This window comes from Bombus terrestris, chromosome 7 (genome assembly GCF_910591885.1).
Source record: "Bombus terrestris chromosome 7, iyBomTerr1.2, whole genome shotgun sequence".
Taxonomy (NCBI): domain Eukaryota; kingdom Metazoa; phylum Arthropoda; class Insecta; order Hymenoptera; family Apidae; genus Bombus; species Bombus terrestris.
In genome coordinates, this window is record NC_063275.1 from 16,497,628 (window position 1) to 16,517,807 (window position 20,180).

At 44.3% G+C, this 20,180-nt stretch overlaps 1 long non-coding RNA gene across 3 annotated transcripts in view; it reads left to right on the forward strand.

Annotated features, from left to right (window-relative positions):
- Nucleotides 1–20,180, forward strand: part of LOC125385505 — a 145,538-nt gene that overhangs the window by 37,335 nt on the left and 88,023 nt on the right. The window contains exon 3 of one of the 3 annotated variants that reach the window (XR_007224877.1): nt 14,163–16,971. The exons of the other annotated variants lie outside the window; for them this stretch is intronic. This is a non-coding gene — a long non-coding RNA (uncharacterized LOC125385505). Of the gene's footprint in view, nt 1–14,162; nt 16,972–20,180 lie in introns of those variants that run through there. 3 annotated transcript variants of the gene reach the window in all.

Here is a 20,180-nt window from a genome sequence, read left to right on the forward strand (position 1 = left end):
ATTCAAAAGCGATTACCTGGCGTTAAGCTAGTCTCGTGTAAGTTCATAGAAACCCGAGGAGAAGGAAAATCGAGGCGGATTTTCCTCAACGATTTAACGTCTCATCGGAGCGCCGCGAGTAAACAGTTTGCAGATAGTGGAGAACCGCCGTGTTAACGGTAGCAGGATCAATCGTTGGGAGAACCGGACCTTCCGCGAGTTTACGACGCCTCAAGGCCCCGCTCGTTTCATAATCGATGTTCTGAGTCGAATACACCACTCGATGACCGGCCGAAAGCGTGCATCTCTTCCTCTGGCTTCGACACGGCTCGTCGACAATTTCCGATTTGATCCGCGTGCCTCGCTTTTATGGCACCGAAAGTGTACTTTCCTTTACGACTATCCACCAGCAATTTTGAGGCTTGTTGCTCACGATCTGTACGACTAAGCGCGTACTCTACCGTGATCAACATCTTCATCGTCTCTAATACGAAGCAATGTTTCGATATTACGACGAGCAATATTTCGAAAAGCTTGAACACATGGCAGCATCACCGTCAATTAACCACAACACAATTTTGACGTTTTAAAAAGATTATTAATCAAAGATGACATAGACAACAGTACGGAGCGTTACATTCTAGCGAAATACGTTTAATTTCCTCTATAGTGGTAACAAATCGTCCAGACAAAGATCATTCGTCATCAGGAAACGACAGTGGAACCCCAACGATAGCGACGACCTAGCGCCACGCGTCGCTAACAACCACCCGTCGCTAACTTCTCATCAATCGAACTTCTTCAATTTCCAGTTCCGTTCGAGGCGATTGAAAAACGCGACACGCACGAAACGACGCGAGAGTGGAGAGAAAAACGACTCGACTGGAGGGGTTGGGGGTTCGATTCCAGTAGACGAGGAGCAAGTATATAAAAAGGTGGGGAGGGGAAGAAGCGGAGAGACGCGTGGGCCCGAGGCCGGCATTAATGACGGTAGGTTCACGGCACTCGTTCGCCTCGTTACCGTCGCCCTGGGGCAGCCTGACTGTGCCTCCCTCATCCTCTTCTACCACCCTCTCTCCCGTCGGTTCTCCATCGACTCGTTCGCGTAATGCGGCCAGGATATTATTTGTTTCCACTTGTTTGTGCGCGCACCAGAAGCTCCCGACAAACAAACAATCTGCCTTTCCAGCGCGGAGCATCGCCACCGTCGACGTCGACCGACTGGCTCGCGCTTCCCTCTTCTTTTCTCTCTGTTCTTCCTTTTCGTCTTTCGGCCTTTCTTCCATGGCTCGCGATGAGACGTCCTTTGTATCGTAAATAGATCATGGAGAAAAAGAGAGAGGAGAAGGTGGAGGGAAAAGGAACAAGAGCCAAGCTCCGACACACGAGGCTGGATGTGTAGCCGGCAATGAGGCATTCGCCAGTCAGCCAGCCAGCCAGCCAACGCCCTTTTGTGTCAATGCTACGATAATTATTTCTGTAGACCGGCCCGTAATGGCTCATTCAGACGGTGTCGCCAGCTTTTTTCAATGGTAAATCGCGCCATTAAGCGGCCATAATGAACGCCATCGCCAGCAGCGCGCCGCCGATCATATTTGTCTCTCGCCACCGTAAAGAACTCCGGTCACCACACCTATCTGCTGTTTCTCTCTGCCGCGCGAATGCCAGCCGAAAGAAGGGCTGTCGACCCCTTCCGAACGCTTTCCCAGACGATGCCAAAGCAGCTTTGATGCCGATCTCGTGAAAGGTGCGATCACAGCGAATCAAAGGATTTCGTTAAAGGCTCGTGTTTTGGGTGAGTGAAAATTAAAGACACTTTGTGACCATCGTTAGGTCCCCTGATAACGACCGAATTTTGAGAATTTGAGAATACGCGAATCGTTACTAAATTTGGCAAAATACATTTGATAAATAAGAAATATTTAAAATTACGGTGTCTACGTTGAGAGTATTAAATTCTGGAAGAACGAAGAGCGGCTGCTTTGAACTCGGCGTCATAAAGCAGCTAGAGCACGTAGCGTCTTGCAAATGGGCGATAACCGTGCGGCGGACGAGCTTCGAACAAACTACCCGATGCTCGCCGTTTCCGTTCCGTGATAATTGTATAAATCCATTCTGAGCGTGATAGAACATATTTTACGGTGGTTAGTCGTCGTTGCGACGGCTTGTAAAATTATCGTACGCATGTTACACGCGTGTGGCTAGAATGAAAAAAGGGAACACCAAGTAACAAAAGACGAAGAGAAGAAAAAGAAGGCAAAAGTGGAACAGGATTACACCGTGATCTTCGTCTTTATACCTGCGTGATATCTAATGAAAGCAGCGAGATTTAACTGCGACAAAGCAACAATTTAATAAACACGGTAGCTTAAACTGCATCGTTTTTACGATTCGATAGGGAAATGCGATAAAACGACCGCATTCATTCTTTGGAGTTGTTCTGAACAACGAAAGATATTCAACAACGACAGCCGAGTTTCTGTATTACTTATCTTGCGAATCCCCTGTTAATTAACTCGTTTTGTTTAGCACGTCATAGACCGTATCATCGACACGGAACATGGGAGGTGATCCCTTTTTCGATTCCGAAGGAAACACGAAACAAAAAAGAAAAAGACGAGAGGGAGAATCGGAGGGAAAAATCGGTGGTAGAATGTAGCAGGCAGGTACACACGTATACACGTTGCACCGCACCAGTTGCAACGTTTAAAATTCCGCCCACTCGTTACTCAAGGTTGCTAATTAGAAATCGCGGTAAGCATCGCGGTTTATTGTTACAATCGGACGAGGAAAGGATAGAGTGGCGGTTGCTGCTGTGTTCCCTGTTAGGAAATCTAACCGCGGGATCTAAGCGTAAAGCGCGCGGTTATTACAAAGAGAATGAATCGAGACTTCAATTTTCTTGTCGTGCGTGCGGCGTGCCACGCCAACAGAGAGATTTCTTTTCGATAACAACGTCGATACTAAAAATCTAATTAGCGTGGTTGAGCAAGGTAAACGGGTAATAGAACGAAAGGAAGAGGGAGAAGGGGTTGAGTGAAAACAGAGAATCACGTAAAGAAGTAGGAGAAATAAATTTCCATCTCTTTTCGACCCTGCCGTATTAATTTACGAAATGGGTGAATCTCGAGAGTCAGCTTCGTGGAACGCGAGCTAGCCTTTACGTCCGGACATTTTACAAGTTAATTTTATCGTACAGGTTTGACGACTAAGCCTCGAGGCCTGTTTAAACTCAAAGGAAACTACGCGCCGGATGGGAAAAGTACCTTTAATATCGTTCAAAGTAATCTTGAGAAATTGCAGCCTGTCTGCGTTTACCACCTTGTCGCATTGCGCTTTAATATCTTCTGTTCATTATCTCATATCCTTCTTACGCGCTTCCCGCGTGTTTTATTTCAAGTACGCAACGTCGATTGAAAACAAATAGATTGCAACATAGCACTTAGGATATCCAAATTTCAACGCTATTAATTTATTCTTAATCCTAGGAAGATTAATCTGAAAATTGTGATCTGGCGCAAAAGATGGTCCTAGGGAAATCCTAAGCAGTAGGTATAAAAGTAGGATCTTTCAATATTATCAATTCATAACTCAATGAACTGTAACAGAAATCTATTCGTTTCGTGCCTCTAAGTTTTGTCTCATTTTCAGAATTTCCAAACGTAATATGTATTTCTGAAACTGTCGATATTACGATGATCCAGGCAAACCACAAATCTTCGTAAACGCTGATACATTTCTGTTACAACTTCTGGTGCTAACGATTCGACGTTCGATGACACCGTCAGAATTCGCCGATTTCTTGGAAGGAAAAAGCCTGCGGCAAGAAGGTGGCGAGATTCAGCACGGCGGAATTATAGGATTGACGTTTTCGCCTCTCGATCCGATTAGTCGTCGGAGCAAAGTCACGCCGCTTATTCGAAACTGCCAAGGCGGCTGCGAGTAGCCCGATAAGGGTACGACGACAGGGCATCGTATCGCTGGAGAACGTGACGTTCAGCCGCCGAATCTGAGACGACATCCGGAACAATGGTGTCTCCGGTGTCTCTCATCCGGAATCGAGATGTTACGTTGGCCATGGCGCTGACAAAGGGCCAGTATCATCTCTGACTATGAACCTACTGGTTATCATCGTATCTGTCTGTTTCATGCTTTAATTTACTTTCGGGTAACGACCCGTATTGTATCTTGACGCAATATAGTTCGTCTATATCGTCCATGTCGTTACAGATAATAGCTGTTATTTTGTACAGTATATCTAACAATGGTGCTCGAGTATGTTCATAAAAATTGTTCGATGATATCTAAACTACCTGTGAATCGCGAGTCCATTATGACAAAGGCGAACAACAATGAAAAAGTAATAAGGCGCGGGAACGGCAGTTAGAGCGTCGTTATACGTACGATTGTGATTCTAATTTTTCAATTTTTTTACATTTCTTAATTCGAAATATTTTCCCGGGATAGTAACACGTTAACGCTTCCCCCTTATCGCCTAATCATTTCGAACTATTACAACATCGCCATTCACATCGAAGAAGATTCGATAAGGCGTCAGGTGTTTGCTGATTGCTCGTTGCTTGTAAAGGAAAAGGTCGGAATTTCAAGCATTCGTGAAACAAGCCCACACAATGCGTATCGTTCGAACGGGACGCGAACTCACGTATCATTGCCGAGTGATCGATGATTGGCCACAAGAAGGATTCGAGGAGAAATCGTACGATCGATCAGCCATGGAATCGAGGTTCGAATTCCTGGCTGTCATATTAAGGGAACGAGTTTTCGGTATGGATTGGGAGCCGTGGTTCCACGAGGAAACACTCGAGAGGGCTGCTGATTGGGCGGTCGGCCGTATCGAATCGCACGGTTGCTTAACGTCCGTTAATTAGTCCAATTAGAGTGACGGCGATTGCCCGCTAATTAATTCAGCTATACGTAAGAACGGGTTGATCGCGTATGTATCTACCGGCTGATCAGCCGGCCGGATGTCAGCGGATGTCACACGTACGGAGGCGCACACGCGCGTCCTCTTGTTGAACGCCACTTGCCGCTTTGTATGTCGCGGGGAATACTCCAGTCACCGAATTGTTCCGCTGTTATGCGATCGAGTCGGTCCTCTGGGAAACGCTAGTGTATACGCGTTCGACGTATACACGGTGTATCGAAAAACTATAGCATATAGTATCGAGTTAAGATAAGGTTATTTGAATCAGGAGGATACTTGGATTAATCACTTGGATTAAATCCACAATTCCATCGATAAAGTTCTCTTACTCCCTGATAGTTTGATAGTTTGATTTAACTCCCTGTACTTTTAACAGTATGTACACATATATGAATGTTAACAAACCGAGACTAACATGGCGTTTCCACGATAACGCAACAAACTATGGGGAGGCGTAGCGTTAAGGAGTAGGCAGACGGTAAATTACAGTGCCGAGGTTCAATAACGATCTCACGGGCAAGATCGACGAGGTGGCTAGTGGCGCGAGACAATAAAGCTTCGCGACCGTAAAGCTGTCGGTCGGACACGTTTTCGCGCAGGTGTATCGCGATATAATTAATTTGCGTGATTCACGACACACCCTATAGACCCGTATAATTTTATACACGTAGATATCGGCCCGTACAGTACCCTTTTTTAAAAGAGTGTCCCGTAGCTCGTGCGGCGAAATGGCGAAGGAACAGGGCGTGATACACCTGTGGCCAGTCCAGTCCAGTTCAGAACGCGACACACGAGCTAACGAGCGCCATGGTTTCCGGAAATAACGAGCTTTTACAATCGCCAGCTGCCCATTACGTTTCCACTTGGCGATTCCGTCCGGCGCGGCGCTGCGTCTTCGCATATAGAAACCAAGAAAACCGTATTCGTTACCTGAATGCGCTTCTAATCATCAACAAATCTTGTTATCGAGACGATCAGAAGAATTGTTCCTCATTACACTTTATTGCCATGTTGTAAAATGCGACGAGGTAAAGAAGATCCCGTACGTCCGTTTCGAAACCGTAACTTCTTCTTCGCTACGCGATCACGCTGGATAGTTTGATAAAAATTACCGGCAATTAGCGCGCTAACTCGGGAGCCACGCAAAAATTTACGATAAACCAAGCCTGATACGATCCGACGCGATACCGATACACGCCTACCGTTTCGCCGACAATTTGTTTGGTTCGCTGATGAGAGATTCCAAAGTCGCTTCTGGTTCCAGGATTTATGGACTGAAACTCGAGTTCGGATTTTGCCTTTTCCTATGCAGCTAACCAATTAATGAAATTTGTACACGACTGCGAACATACCTGGCTTTTAACATGTATAATTGGATTGCTTAAACATTATGAATGCATGGAATCTGCGAGCGAGGTATAACAAGCGTTTGGGGTAAGTATTTTCTAAGAATCATCAGGTCTGAGACACGATCGCTTAAGGTCGTTCGATTAAAAATCTTCCAGTCAGTTAATGCAGACTTATTGTCATAGAATATACCCGAACATGTCACTCGTGTAACATCAATTTCAAAGATCATCATCGAGAAAATATCTCATTTTCACGCCCAGGGGTTGCTGTATCTATGTCGCTCGTGATCTACGTCGATGTTTCAGCTTGTTCTGCAACTTAATCGTACGAACGAAATAACCTTTCGAGATTATATCGACGAGGATATGACCGACGACTAATTACCACCTCGTTATCTAAACTCGTAAATTTCTGCCAGCGACTGAACGGCTACCTTCCTATCGCCGTGCGCGAACACAATACCCAAGAGCGTGCATCGTGGATCTTTCAGAAAACAGTTTCTGCATAGTGTTTTAACGTTTCGCGCCGTTTTATATAAACCATATGGTTCGTTGTCAAGGAACTAGCCTCTACGCTGACTGAGCGGAAGTTGCAGCACATATCCGGCATTTATGAACTATACATTGTTGGCTATCAGTGTAAATGGATGTATGAGAATCAGACAGATACAAGACGATTTTAAATGATTTCCTTTGAGACCAGCATACAACACCAGTTCTAATAGTGTTTAAGGATGTTATGGAGACTAATTTTATGTTCCATTTCCGCCATAAAGAATAACAGCTTTTCTACGTACCATCTCGTATTACATTCTCCTCGTTTCCCTACTCGTTTTCCCTAACCGAGTTGATAATTGACTCGAATGTGATATTCATGAAATGCGTTTAACAATCATCAGCGTTTAGATTCGCGGAGAAGATAGCGGTAGGTTTATTAAACTCCGGGACGAAGGATAAATAGAGTGTACAATGTACATGATTAAATACTATATGATGTATTAACATAGATATTTTCAACGATGGGTTGACCGATCACCGCCTCGTTTATATGACCTACTTGGTATCAATCGTCGCGAATAATTCTTCTCTGTCAGCCTTGAGAACTCATCCTTTCTCTTTCGTTCACAATTCGCGTGCGATTTGTCCCAATAACCACTTACGGTTAACACGTTATTATATAGCAGCATAACTTCATTCGTTTCTAGAGCCAACGATACCTACTAACGATAAATTCCAGCAATCTACCATTGATCATACAGGATGTTTCAGTAAAGATTCTTATACTGTTACAGGTCTCCGAACGAAAAGGTCTTATATCCCAGAAACTAGTGTAATTCTGTCACACGTTCATTCAGAGCCTTTTACTTGTTTGACAAGAACTACATGATGCTGAAGTTTGACATCAAACGAATCTGGAAACATCCTTAATTTATACGATATTAATAACTCATGCTTGTGTTTACGCTTCAGCAATGCCATCAACCCGCATTGAGCAATCCTATCTTTACATCGCTATTAATTCACGAACAAATTTAGATACAAGCAGCATCCATACGAAAAACGACCGAACAAATTGTGGCACCGCGTACCAAGAAATACGACGTATCGCGCGAAGAATCTCGAGCGAACGCCAATTACAGCATATTAAAGTCTTATCGAGCGAGCGCGCTTTTTCTTGCTGTCCTGCGGCGACATTAAATTCAGGAATCTAGTCGCGGAATGTCGTCACTCGATTCTACCAGAGGGGAGCGGTTACGCGAGAGATCGGCATAAGTAGACGATACTATTCATGGCAGGACATGCGCGACATTCTTCTGCCCGTTAAGATCGGGCGTTCTCGTTGCCGATCGAACCAGAGGATCGATCGCGATTCCGCGATCGGTCTGGCAAACGTTTCGTTGATTCCACGTTGCTCGACGATGCGAAGGAATGGTCCCTCCCCCCTGCCCCCTTAGCGTTTATGGGGGATGAGGACGCCACCAGATTAAGGCGCTCCTTTATACGGTGAAGTTATTTGTTAAGAGGTTCGCGGTGGCTGGATGCCAGCTGCGTGTGAACTCTTATCTGGAACTCATAATGCACCTCTTTGGAACTCGATGCGGTCGCAAAACACGCCAGCATAGCGGCGCCATTACGCTGTCGTCGTCTACCTCAGCTCGAGGGGAAAAAAGGTACCGTGAATTCTGTTTGTAACCGGGCAAGTTACGCAGTCTGGGAAAGAGTATTTAGCTCTGTTCCGTGTCTTTACGACCCGGGTTTATGCGACTCGGAAGAGGGAGGAACAAGGAAAACTTGCTAACTTAATGTCTGTTCGTAATATAGAGACAGAGTTGAAGTCTCCATGGAGAGGAAAGATGGAGCTCTCCTGGAGAGGTGGATTACTGGTAAACGGAGATCGAACAACTGCTCGATCGACAGATACCTTTGAAATATCAGAATTCCTTAAAAATGTTATACATAGGGAAAATTGGTATACTGAAGCATAAATTGAAGTCTCTTAGATATGAAGGATTCAGAAGTCAACCGGTACCATATTCCGTATAAAAGTACAAATGGAAGGCTGACTTACACTTATTGGCTTTCGAATTCTCTACATATCGAAACTTCCTCATGATCAGGCTACAGTTACTAGGTACGTGTTCTGACGAATGAAACTTCTAAAGACTAAAACGCGTATATCTATTCAAGAGTCTATATTATATACGTGTATTTCATTGCCTTGACTTATCGTGTTTGTCAGTACCTGCATCCATTTCAGCCATATCCTTGTGGAACATATTCCATTTTACATCACGTAAACTTTCCAAATTTCTGCACGAACTTTTTCAGACCACTTACACGTCCCATCGTGACCGGTCACGATTCCTCTCGCAGATAATTGGATTATTACGCGTTCACCGTACGGTGGCCGGCCTATAGAAATTAACCACTTCATTCGTATCGTTACCATCGACCGTCTACATACATTACTCGTTTCCCGATAAACGCGTGTATACAGAAATTATCGCTGAACTTCGACGAGCTGAGTGGCGGCTTCTCGATCGGCGGAATCGGCACTGGCGCGACCAGCCGAAAAAGTAGAATGCGGTGATGCACGGGCCAGGCTCGGCCACATATTACCCGCTCGTACATTACGTTTAATGGGCCGCTCGTAATGGCGAGCTCTTCTCCTACGTTCGAGCAATTTTACGCGATACTCGCTCGCGTAATCGCTACGATCGCCGCGGTTGTACGCGGATCAATCGCGGAGGCCGCTACTACGTAACGGGAAACCGAAATTGCCTCGGAACGCAAACTGAAGGACCGGATATCATCGGAGGAGTCGACGGTATGGCCGATGGCTAACGATAATTCGCAAAGATACGTTACATCGATTTCCGTTCGTATTAGGTTGTCTTAAAAGTTTCTTTCGTTTTAGAAGGAAATAATAGACGCGCAACATTTTTTGTTTTAATGCAAACGAAACGTGTCCTACGACAGCTAGAAGACGATCGAAGATAAAAATCACAATATTTGACAGATTTCATGTTTGTATCAACATATCCAGATAAAGTAGCTACATACAGATAGCGAAAGACATTTTTAGGACGACGTAATAATTGAATTAGTGAGTTGTTCGTGGACGGTGGAAAGAGAAATACTTGTGCGAAATAAGCGTGAACCATATGAAATATTATACAATATTTCTGGATTGTGAAAAGTTTGGAAATTTAAATATTTTTTTCTTGTTTATTATTTATTTATTTTTACATTTATATAAGGTAGTATGTAGCGATGAGATGATATGCAGTGTTACTTTTGTGACGATAAAAATAGCGAATATTAATACTCTAAAGAATGTACCTTAACATAATTTTAAAGATACAATATTTAGATACTGGTTTTATCTGTATTCTCTGGTATGGGTATGGGTAAACGATCGTCTTGTACGAGTATCGATTGCCTTATAAAAAGAACTTTCTTATAAACCGATCAATTTTCGAGACCGTGCAGCTGTACCGTCATATTGACTTCGTGTCTGTATTTCAGAGACGCGGACGCCTCTTTTATACCCAATGTTTGATACATTCTATTGAATTATTCTCGAAGTGTCAAATATCTTAATTGTTGTCTTAATTGTAAAAATGTCTTAACTGTTTTCACCGGTGTATTTTTATATGTATACACATTTCAAATATAATGTTTTATTTTAAAGTCGATTCATTTAAACACCTCCACATACCATAGGCTTTTCGATTATTCATCTTTCGTCAGAGTTTCTATTAGCGTTCATTATCATCTATCAGATTTGACTTTAAAGGAGACTGAATCGAACTTCAAATAAACTATGAACGCGTGTATATCCCCAAAAATTTGGAAACCGGTTTCGTATATTACTTACAGATACGTATATTTATGTATGTATTTTTATATCGTCGATATCACCCCTTCTCACGTCCAATTCTCGTTTATTCGTGGACGCATGGCTCCGTGAAAGCGTCCATTAGCCTTTGCCATTACGTATTAATTTTTATTTTTGGAAGGAGCGTGGCCGAATCGCTCCAATTAACCGGTCGTTCTGATGCTCGACGAAATGCATTTAACGCGGTAATTTCTGCCGTTGCTTTTTCATCATTTTTACGAATGATCCAGTCCGTGTCGTCGACAATATTAAACACGAAAAATGGAAAAATGTCGCGATCACCGGTTAAACGGTTCTCATAGATAATGATCCGCGATCGTGCTTCTACAATTATTGATTGTATCGGTTGATCAATTTTTATTCACCCATTATTACCATAATTTGCATATGTAATTATAATGCACCAATCGCGGAACGACGTATCGAAAATTGCCCGCAGCTCGTAAAAGCGAAATCGCGCGCGGTCGCAACACAATCACTGTCGTCGTGTATCAATGATAATGAACTAAATGTGCAAAACGTAAGCGGCCTGCCCTGTTACCTCGTTCACTCGATGAAGAAATAATTGCCGTATCAAGCGGACGGAGAGTGTACACACATCGTGTATACACGATACAACTCTTTAGAAGCTAATTAGACCCATCAATTTCTCGACGGACGATCAACACGCGACATAACGCGACCATGTACGATACTTTACATTCTAATAAAGTCATTCTTTAGTGAATTTGCTTGGGACATCATACGTCAAAGCGTTACTGTCTACATCACTTCCTTTCGATAGAAGATACAATAAATTTAATATTATTAACCGTTAGATATGAAATCGTTCGTAATAAGTGCCTACGATATCGGATGCGGATGAGTTTACGACATTGCGCACTTCGCACGTCAGCAATAACGATAACAGTCTCACGCACCATATATGGTGTGCATGTTATTTCTCTAATTCTCCTAACTTTCATTTTAAAGTCCCTGCGTTCATAAAAAGTGATGCGAATCTTCGAGTAAAAAATTGAGCAAACAATCCTGCGAACGAGTAGGGAAGTGGCCTGTAGGTAGAATCAGCCGATCTTTATAAAACGGGGGATCTTTTTCGCGGGCTAATCAGCTCAGTGTCGTTTAATGGAAGCAAATGGAACGTAGGAGCGGCAATTAAGTCGCGAAAACGTTGAACGTTTGACGCATCCTGAAAAGGATCGATCTTCGGATCGGGTTGGAACTAGTTCTGTCTAGGTATGGCCGCGCTATCCCTCGTCATCGAACGATGGCGTCGGCAGTTTGATAATCGATCCGAGCCAGACGCGTTAATTATTTATCAGGTGGCACGCGCGATTGCCGATCGTCCAATTAAATTAAAGCAGGAAGCCGGATCGGAGGATATCGGCACTTGAGCGACCCTCTGTGTCCGCGCGTTTCGCCGCCGCTATCTGATTGACGCGACCTGCCAAAGCGCCACTCCGCCACGCCACCATTCGGACCGAGTCCATTAAAACTCGTTAGTGTCCGAGCACGTACCCCCTCTAATTGGATGTCGCCAGGCTCTGACGTTTTCCTTCCGCCCTGGCTTGACTAATCTCCTTTACAGCCGTTGGCAATTTTCGATTATTTCCTTTGTTCATGGGTCTCTCCGATCGACCGATTCCGAATTCCATCTGATTTCATGTACAGGTACCGATGGAGACATCAAGAATTTTCACTCAAAGTGGTTTATTATTTTTTCCGAAATTATTATAAATATTCAATGTACTGGTCGATGTCAAGTACAGAAAATACCGGTAATGTATGCGAAAATGAAATACATTGATAAAGACTTTGATACTCGGTATATTAACGTTCTTTAATAATTATAGAATATGTGACATGGAAAACGAGACTGAAAGACTGGGTTTGACTCGTAAGCTCACTGGTAATGACTGCTAACGTACCCATAACAAAATCGAGATAACGAAGATGACTATGGCTATATTTCAATGGTTCACGCAGAGAAGCAATTCTGCACCGAAGATTATCTTCGACGTTGAATATACCTCCTTTCTTCTCACAATGAGGATCATTAAGTAGTATCGCAATTATAAGATAAGAAGAACGACATGTTCGGCAAACTGGTCATAGACTTAAAAGTACAGATCTGTTCCAAAGAGGAGAGTAAAAATCAAGTAAGAGGATGTATTTACACAAAAAGGGTTATTACAAGAAAACTTGTTAGTGGAAGTGCCAACATAAAAGTGGTGATTACCGAGAGATAAACGTGAACAAATTCATGGCACTACAAAGTCAAGATAATTAAACGGTTAATTTCTACGACAGCTATAAAATCCAAAACAAATTCACTTGTTCCACTCGTAAATCTCGTTGGTAGTAATTAACATGGTCGATCGCGAGCGAAGAACGGTTCGAAAAGCAATGAACCAGTCAGCGAGTTGGTAGCCAATGTAGCCGGGAGGCAATCGTAAATTCTTGTACGACAGAACGAAGTCAGGCTTCCAGCAGTTTTCGTCTGGTCTCACGACACGGTCTTCCGGTGGAGAACGATCGTCGCGTCGGTGTGTGCTCGCGTGCACCAATTCCAAACGCGAATCGAAGAAAGTGGGCCCTTTCGTGTCGTTCGTCGTTTCTCGCAAACTTTACCCGAACGAAAGAAACGCGCTTCGGGGAACGCGGGACGCGATGCATATTAAGTATTCCGTCTCCTCTTTTTGCTGGCCAGCGCGGAGCAGTGAGCGGGTTTTTCGATCCGGTTGATCCACCTCTGGACGAACCGCTTCGCGCTTTTTACGGAAATTTTTCGCTTCTTTCTCTCTTGTTGCGGAGAGATTGAATCTAGATTGGCAGCTGGATGGAGGCACGAACAGGACCGGCCCGGTCTAATCTTTTAAATTGTTCGTGTTATTGATGTGGATGGATTAGTAGATTAACATTGGATGGGTCTCGAGTAGGTTGGTAATGAAGTGGCAGTGTCCAATAATATAGAGTCATATGTATGCAAATGGTCATAGATATTCGCATAATGTCAATGATACCAGGAGAAACTCCTTAAAAAGACTCGTCCTGTTACTGATTGAATTTGTTGCCCGTTTTTTGGCTAGAAATATCCTTGCACGAGGAGATACTTTTAATATCCAGACGCTCGTCCCGGCGTAGTCGTTTATCGGCAACCTTCCCCTCGCGATATTTTCGACGTATCGCTTACGACACCTGATGGAGAAGTCGGCGCGTGCTACGCGTCCGAAATTAAAACTTTGCTCGCGTCGACCGGTGCCCCGATATTAAACCTCGTGTTGCTTCTTGATTCTTCGATAACTTAATCGAAACCATCTAACGCTTGAATCGTACAAAATTTTTCGATATCGTGTCTCTATGAAACTAATGACTTTTAATTCATCAATTAAATACAAAGATACGAGAAATTGAATGTTTGAAGCTGCGAGAAGAAAAAAACGACTGCATAGAAACGAATGTAAAAGGTGAATTCGTGAGATTTCAGGTGAACTCTCTGAGGAGGAGACGCGTGGTACTGGAAGAAGAGGTCGATGGAAGTCCCCGCTGCAACACGGCGCGTTCTACACCCCCGCAAACATACGGGCCCCATTGTGTACCCTTAGGGGCTGGCACCCCGTGGCGGTTTCGCCGGAGCCGTGGAGATACGAGCCGAGATACGGCAGCGTTTATAGAACGTACACCATGTTTCTTCAGTGAAAAGCTGCGTATACGAGGTAGCCTGAAAACCGTTGGCTTGCTTGCAAGCTGTCGGGGAAAAGCGAGATGGAAAAGGGGTGGAGAGAGTGAAAGCGGCCGGTATGTATGCGGTGTATGTGATTCGACAAGGAAGGTCGAATGTCGCGAGTTCCGCGAATACGCGCCGACTGAATAGATTTGCACAAATGAAGTCGGAGCTCTCACAGTCAGCCGACGATTCAGCAAGCTTACGCCCTCTCGTTATTTTTTACACTTATTTCCCTCCCCTTCGCTCGTGTTGCACGATCCACGCGTTCTGTCTCTCGCTTCAAGCTCCTCTCATTCACCTTTGAACGCGACCGCGTTAGAGATAGTACAACGATGTTTGCTTTATTACGAGCATTGGGATAATCAAGCCTTCAAACAGGCTTGTGCGAGTCTCTCTTTTTCGTTGAAAGATTCTCCGCTTGTTCCACGGTGGATATATTACTGTGAGAATGAAAATTTCCATATGAAATTTTTCTTCCTTCTACCCAATTACATTACGAAAAGAATGGCAATTGAAGACAACTCTGCCCCCCCCTCCCTAGTAATTCGAGTAAGCGAACAAAAGACAACTCTTGCAATTTCTATATGCGCGTATCTCGTAACAGTGCTAATAAAATTTGAAAATCTAAGAGAAAGTTATCTCAATTAATCGAAATCGCTATATTTAGTTTAACTATACCAGAGCAACGAAACATCACCGCAAGCTCGATCTTTAACAAGGAATCGATAAGGTTGTAAAACAACTCGGTGGAGTCACCGCGGAGTCCAGTTTGAGCAGCGCGGATACAAAAAGAGAGGAAGTCAAAGATGACTATCGTTCATCGCTCTCGTCCCCAGGGAGAGAAAGATATATCCCGGGGGCTGGAGAGCCGTGGTAACGTGGGGTAAAGACCGTCGAGGGATGAGAAGTCAGGCTACCACCGCCGTTCCACCTTATCACCTACCAAATAATAGAGGCATATTGAATAGATAGGCGAGGCCAACCGATGTGTATCCGATCCACAACGTCTCCGGGGGATATTAAGGAATCGGCCCTTTTCCACGCCCTTCGAGTATCGCGTGGAACGCTATCGCGAGTAGAGAAGAAGTGTTTTCGAATAAATCCGCAGTCCTCTCACGTTCGACGTGCCACCCTCGCGGCGAGGAAAAGGTTTCTTTTCCCGGCCTCTCTTTCTTCGGATACAAACAAATTCCGTGTTGCCGTGAAATCGATCCGTGACACGGATTGATTTCCATGCGGAGAATGCCGCTTCCTTCGCTCTGGACAGACGCGGTGACGCGAAACACGAGCACCTTCGTGTTACCCGTTTTGCCACTGGATGTTGCAGAATCGAAACGGTTTTGTGGATTTGTTGGCATTGAGATTTCTGAAGGTGGCATGGTATTTTTCCGATAATATTTTTGCAGTTTCTTTACAAAACGACAAAATTAAATCTTAATCTATTCAAAGGATTAACGATCATTTATAAGTTCAACTTAGCAAATGTCAGGAATCGAAATTAATTCCTACTCTCTTAACATTCAGATTCTTCAATTTTATATTCTTCACTGTTACCGCTCCTGTTTCCACCGACCATTGCTTACAGCATATTGTACATTTTCCGCGGTGTACTCTTTAAATCCGACAACGAACCACGCGATTCTCTTGTGCAAGGGTTGCATACGAGCAACACACGTTCGCAAAACAACACAGGAGCACGATCCCGTGCGTATCCCACGCGTAAACTGTTCGTACAATTTCCGGAAAGTGAAAGAAAATCAGGCAGAGAAAAGAGGAAAGGCGATCGAGTTGAACGAGAGAATAAGGGAGAAACGAAATCCGTGTGTTCGGTGGCTGGCAGCGTATTGGATTTGTTGGCGGTGTGTTGAACAAATGATTGCGCAGCTACCGCCATGGAAAAACTTGGCTGGAAACGGCTCCATTCGACTATTCCTACGGTTTCTCTTGGTTTCCTTCGCCTCGAGACCGACCGAGGGTTGTCGAACCAAGAAAGTTTACGGGCTACAAAGCGCTGCTGGAGAAAGAGCCACGCGAGAAAGACGGAGAGACTACAATCGTCTCTCGAACCTTGCCCAACCCCTCTTTTCCTTCGACCGCCCTCTTTTCCACTCGAACCACGCGCGTACGCGTACGTTTTACGTGACTGGGCTATGGTAGTGGTGGCTGAAAATTCACAGTCTCGCGTTCGATCGAGAGTCGGCTGGCTGTTAGCATTTTCCACGACAAGTTGGTTACCGTGTCGCGTGTAAAGGAAAACCAGACGAACCTAGAACCCGAATTGTTCCTTCGTTTTCGCGTTGATTCTATTTTCATTTTTAAACTGGATGGAAGAAAAACAACGTACAAAAAGAATTTATTAGGAAATTCGACTATAGAATTACGAATGAGCAGGACCCTCCTGTACAACAATTTGCCAATTAACGATATCCGTGTATCGACAAGTTACAAATTATAACTTATAGACTTTATTTTTATGATTCTACAATTTTTCGTCAAATCGGATAATCGGATACCTTGTAATTTGTAAAATGTATCTGTAAAATTTTGCTAAAAGTATTAAATTAATTGCCTGCAAGAAGAATCAGATCGATGGTAGAAAAGTACCAGTCTGTCTGATGAAAAATGAGACGCGGGACCAAGCTACTTGCGAGCACGAGAGCGAGGAACCGCGCGGAGCGACGCGGTGTTCGGCGTAAACGCAAACGACGACAACCGGGGGCTCCTCTTTTACGCAACGAACGGGGCCGAAATATGATGTTTCGGCAAACAGACGAAAGTAGAATACAAATATGTAAAGTCTGCACTCGAAAAGCCGGGCCTTTGCCAACCGTAGGCCGGCACCCCTCCCGCCCAGACGGACATGCCGGATTTGTCCTTCTGCCTCTTGACGTGTTGACGTTTTCAATCTCTTGTCCCGGCCGCGGCACACGTAAATCTAGACATCTCTTTCTCCCAGTGAACCGTGTAAATTGCGCAAAAGAGGATCCGTCTCGACTTTACTTCGTTGCAAAATTTTCTCAGGGACCCTTGTGTACTTCTCTCCCGCCGGGACAGACGTTGTTTCTGATCTCGGGGAAGCTTCGCTGATCTTGCGCTCCGATGTATCAAACTCTATTACGTGTTATGGAAGAAATTATTCAACGTATAGGATAATTTTTCTACACGTTCTGGGCGTAAGAAGATTTCTAAACTAATGGATATTGATCTGTCGGTCGTAATTAAAGTGGACTACAAAGGATATTCGCTACGTTAAAAGCATTTCCTACTAGAAACAATATTCGTAATTACAAATCCGAAAATCGCCGTGCAAAGCTGAACAATGCGAAGGTATCGACTCTTTCTCGCATCGTAAACTTGACAATTTTTATCGAATATAACACGAAAAATTCCACGAAAGCAAAGACAGAGGGAAAAAGAAGCCATAGACCTGCGAGGAGCCTATTAAAACGTTGACTGGCGGGTGAAACGAACCGGGTTTACCAGTTAGCCGTAACGTTAGCAAAAATTTATCGTTCCTCTCGTCGACTCGGTTCATTCATAACGCGTGCGAACGCGAGATCGTAATGAAGAGATACGTGATCGTGTCGCGGATGTTCTCCGAGTTGAATCAACCCGAAAATTCCGCGATAATCGCTTCTTGATAATTGCCTGCAGCCAGTTATTTAATGAGAGTCGTTGTCGGTCTGAGCTGCAAGAGCGAACTTTTATAAGCTGATGCACCACACGTTCGGTGCGTGCCGGAATCGACGATAAAAAGAAACAGACGGAGCGGAACAACAGCGTTCGACAATTTTAATTGATCACAGAGGCGAAGAGAGAGGGAGAATCTGGAGAGACAGCGATGCAACTCGCGGCAGCCATGCGATTTTATGACGCGAGTGACTTTACGAACGCTTGGAAGCCTCGAGAATCGGCCACCCGCCACGCGAAGTAATTAAGCCTCGGCGGTTTGTTTCGCTAATGAGGAGTTTATCTTACGTGGTCGGTTACGCCGTTGCCTCTGGTTAGCGTCTATTACGGACGCTCGTAGCTACCATTTTACGCGTAAAAAAGAGCCAGAGAAGAACGCCAGCCACCCTGATCCTTTTGTATAATAAACAAAGATGTGTGTGATTATTAAGAACGAGGGGTAACGTTACTTGCAGGTAATTTTCAAGAAGACTTGTTCGAAAATGCAGGAAGCTTGGTGTAAATTAGACTTTTGAATATTAGTGTCTAATTGTAATTGAAAATCTGAGCAACAATTTCAGAGTTAATTAAAAGATGAAAGCACGTGATATTTCAAATATCTCAACATATTTTGGAAGATGGAAAGTTGTTATATAGGATTGAATTATATTTAGATCGAACGCATTAGATTTTAGCAAGAAGAGCAATATAGATATTGGATAAACAATACCACAACAGGAAACCTAACGATAACGAAAACCTAACAAACACTGAACACGAAATTCGTCTATTCCACTCAACTCGTAACCGCATCACAGTACCTTTATTCGCCAATCGTACTCTCAGAGTGTAATCAGCTTGGACGGCAATTCGAGCGTCGCAAAATGGAAGGAAAGCGTCTGCACGGAAAATCGGGCGATCAAGATGCGACACGGGATCTCGGCGAGGTATTTCGAAGGACGACGAGGCAATCGGATTGCTCGCACGGCACGCATACCCGATGAACTCAGTGGTGCCGTCGGGGGATGGTCTGGCGTCGTTTATATTAATTTGCGGCGTCGTAGGCGTCGCGGTGCCCGGCGTAGTCGATGCCCGATATTCCGCACGTGCCCCCGCTTTTTGCCAAGTCGCGTTATTAAGTTTGATCCACTCGCATTCCGCTCGCGGTACACCGATCGAATAATACGGCCAGATTTTATTCGTCGTGGCCCAGACCAGCGGGAATCTTGTCTGCGATCTCTCTATAGAGGCTGGTCGCCCGTGCACGCGAGCGTGTACCGCTCGTGCGCGCGTGTTTCGTTCGAGTTTGTTGGTGTGCGTGGGCAGCTGGACCGAGTAAAACAACGGCCGCCCGCTGAATATCGAATCGCGACGCCGATCCACCTCGAGTCGTCTCGCGAATCGAGCTGAGTGTTCGTTGGTTTAGGGATGTATGGCAAAATAAGCGGAGACTACAGGAGAAAAATATGATAAGTTGATTCTGGTTAATTTTCTCGTTTGAATGTCATTTTATGACTAAAGAATGGTATGTTATTACGCCATAGTTGGAAATGAAAGCAATTTGTTTGTTTGGAAGAAGTAAGCTTCTTAAAAATGGCCTTTAAATCGACGAAATTTTGTAAGAACCAGGCGAAAGTTTGCAGGAAATCTATACGGATCTTCCAGCGAGAATTCTCGCGAGTCTTCTTTAACAGGTTGAGGAATTTGGGGAAGAAGGGTCTGAGGGCAGGTGTAGATGAAATTTAGTTTGTCGTGATTTAATTTGGAATTTTTTCGGAATTTCTGCTTCTCTTCGGCTGATGTCTTTAGATAATATATGGATGGCTATGTCGAAGTCTAACATAACGGGGTTTTAAATTAGAATTCTGTGAATTTAACGAGGTCGGTGGAAGGTAAAAATAGAATGTAAGAAATGAGAAACGAGATATCGAAACGGCTGATGCCAATTCGCAGGTCTGTGGCAAACGGTTGGTCCGACAATCGATTTCAATTATACATGACATAGCTACAACGTGTTCTACAGCGAGCGTAATATGGACTGCCGTACAGTGGCGCCATCGTTCCAACAAGAACCCACTTTCACCCTCGGTTTCAAAAAGGAAAAAGCGA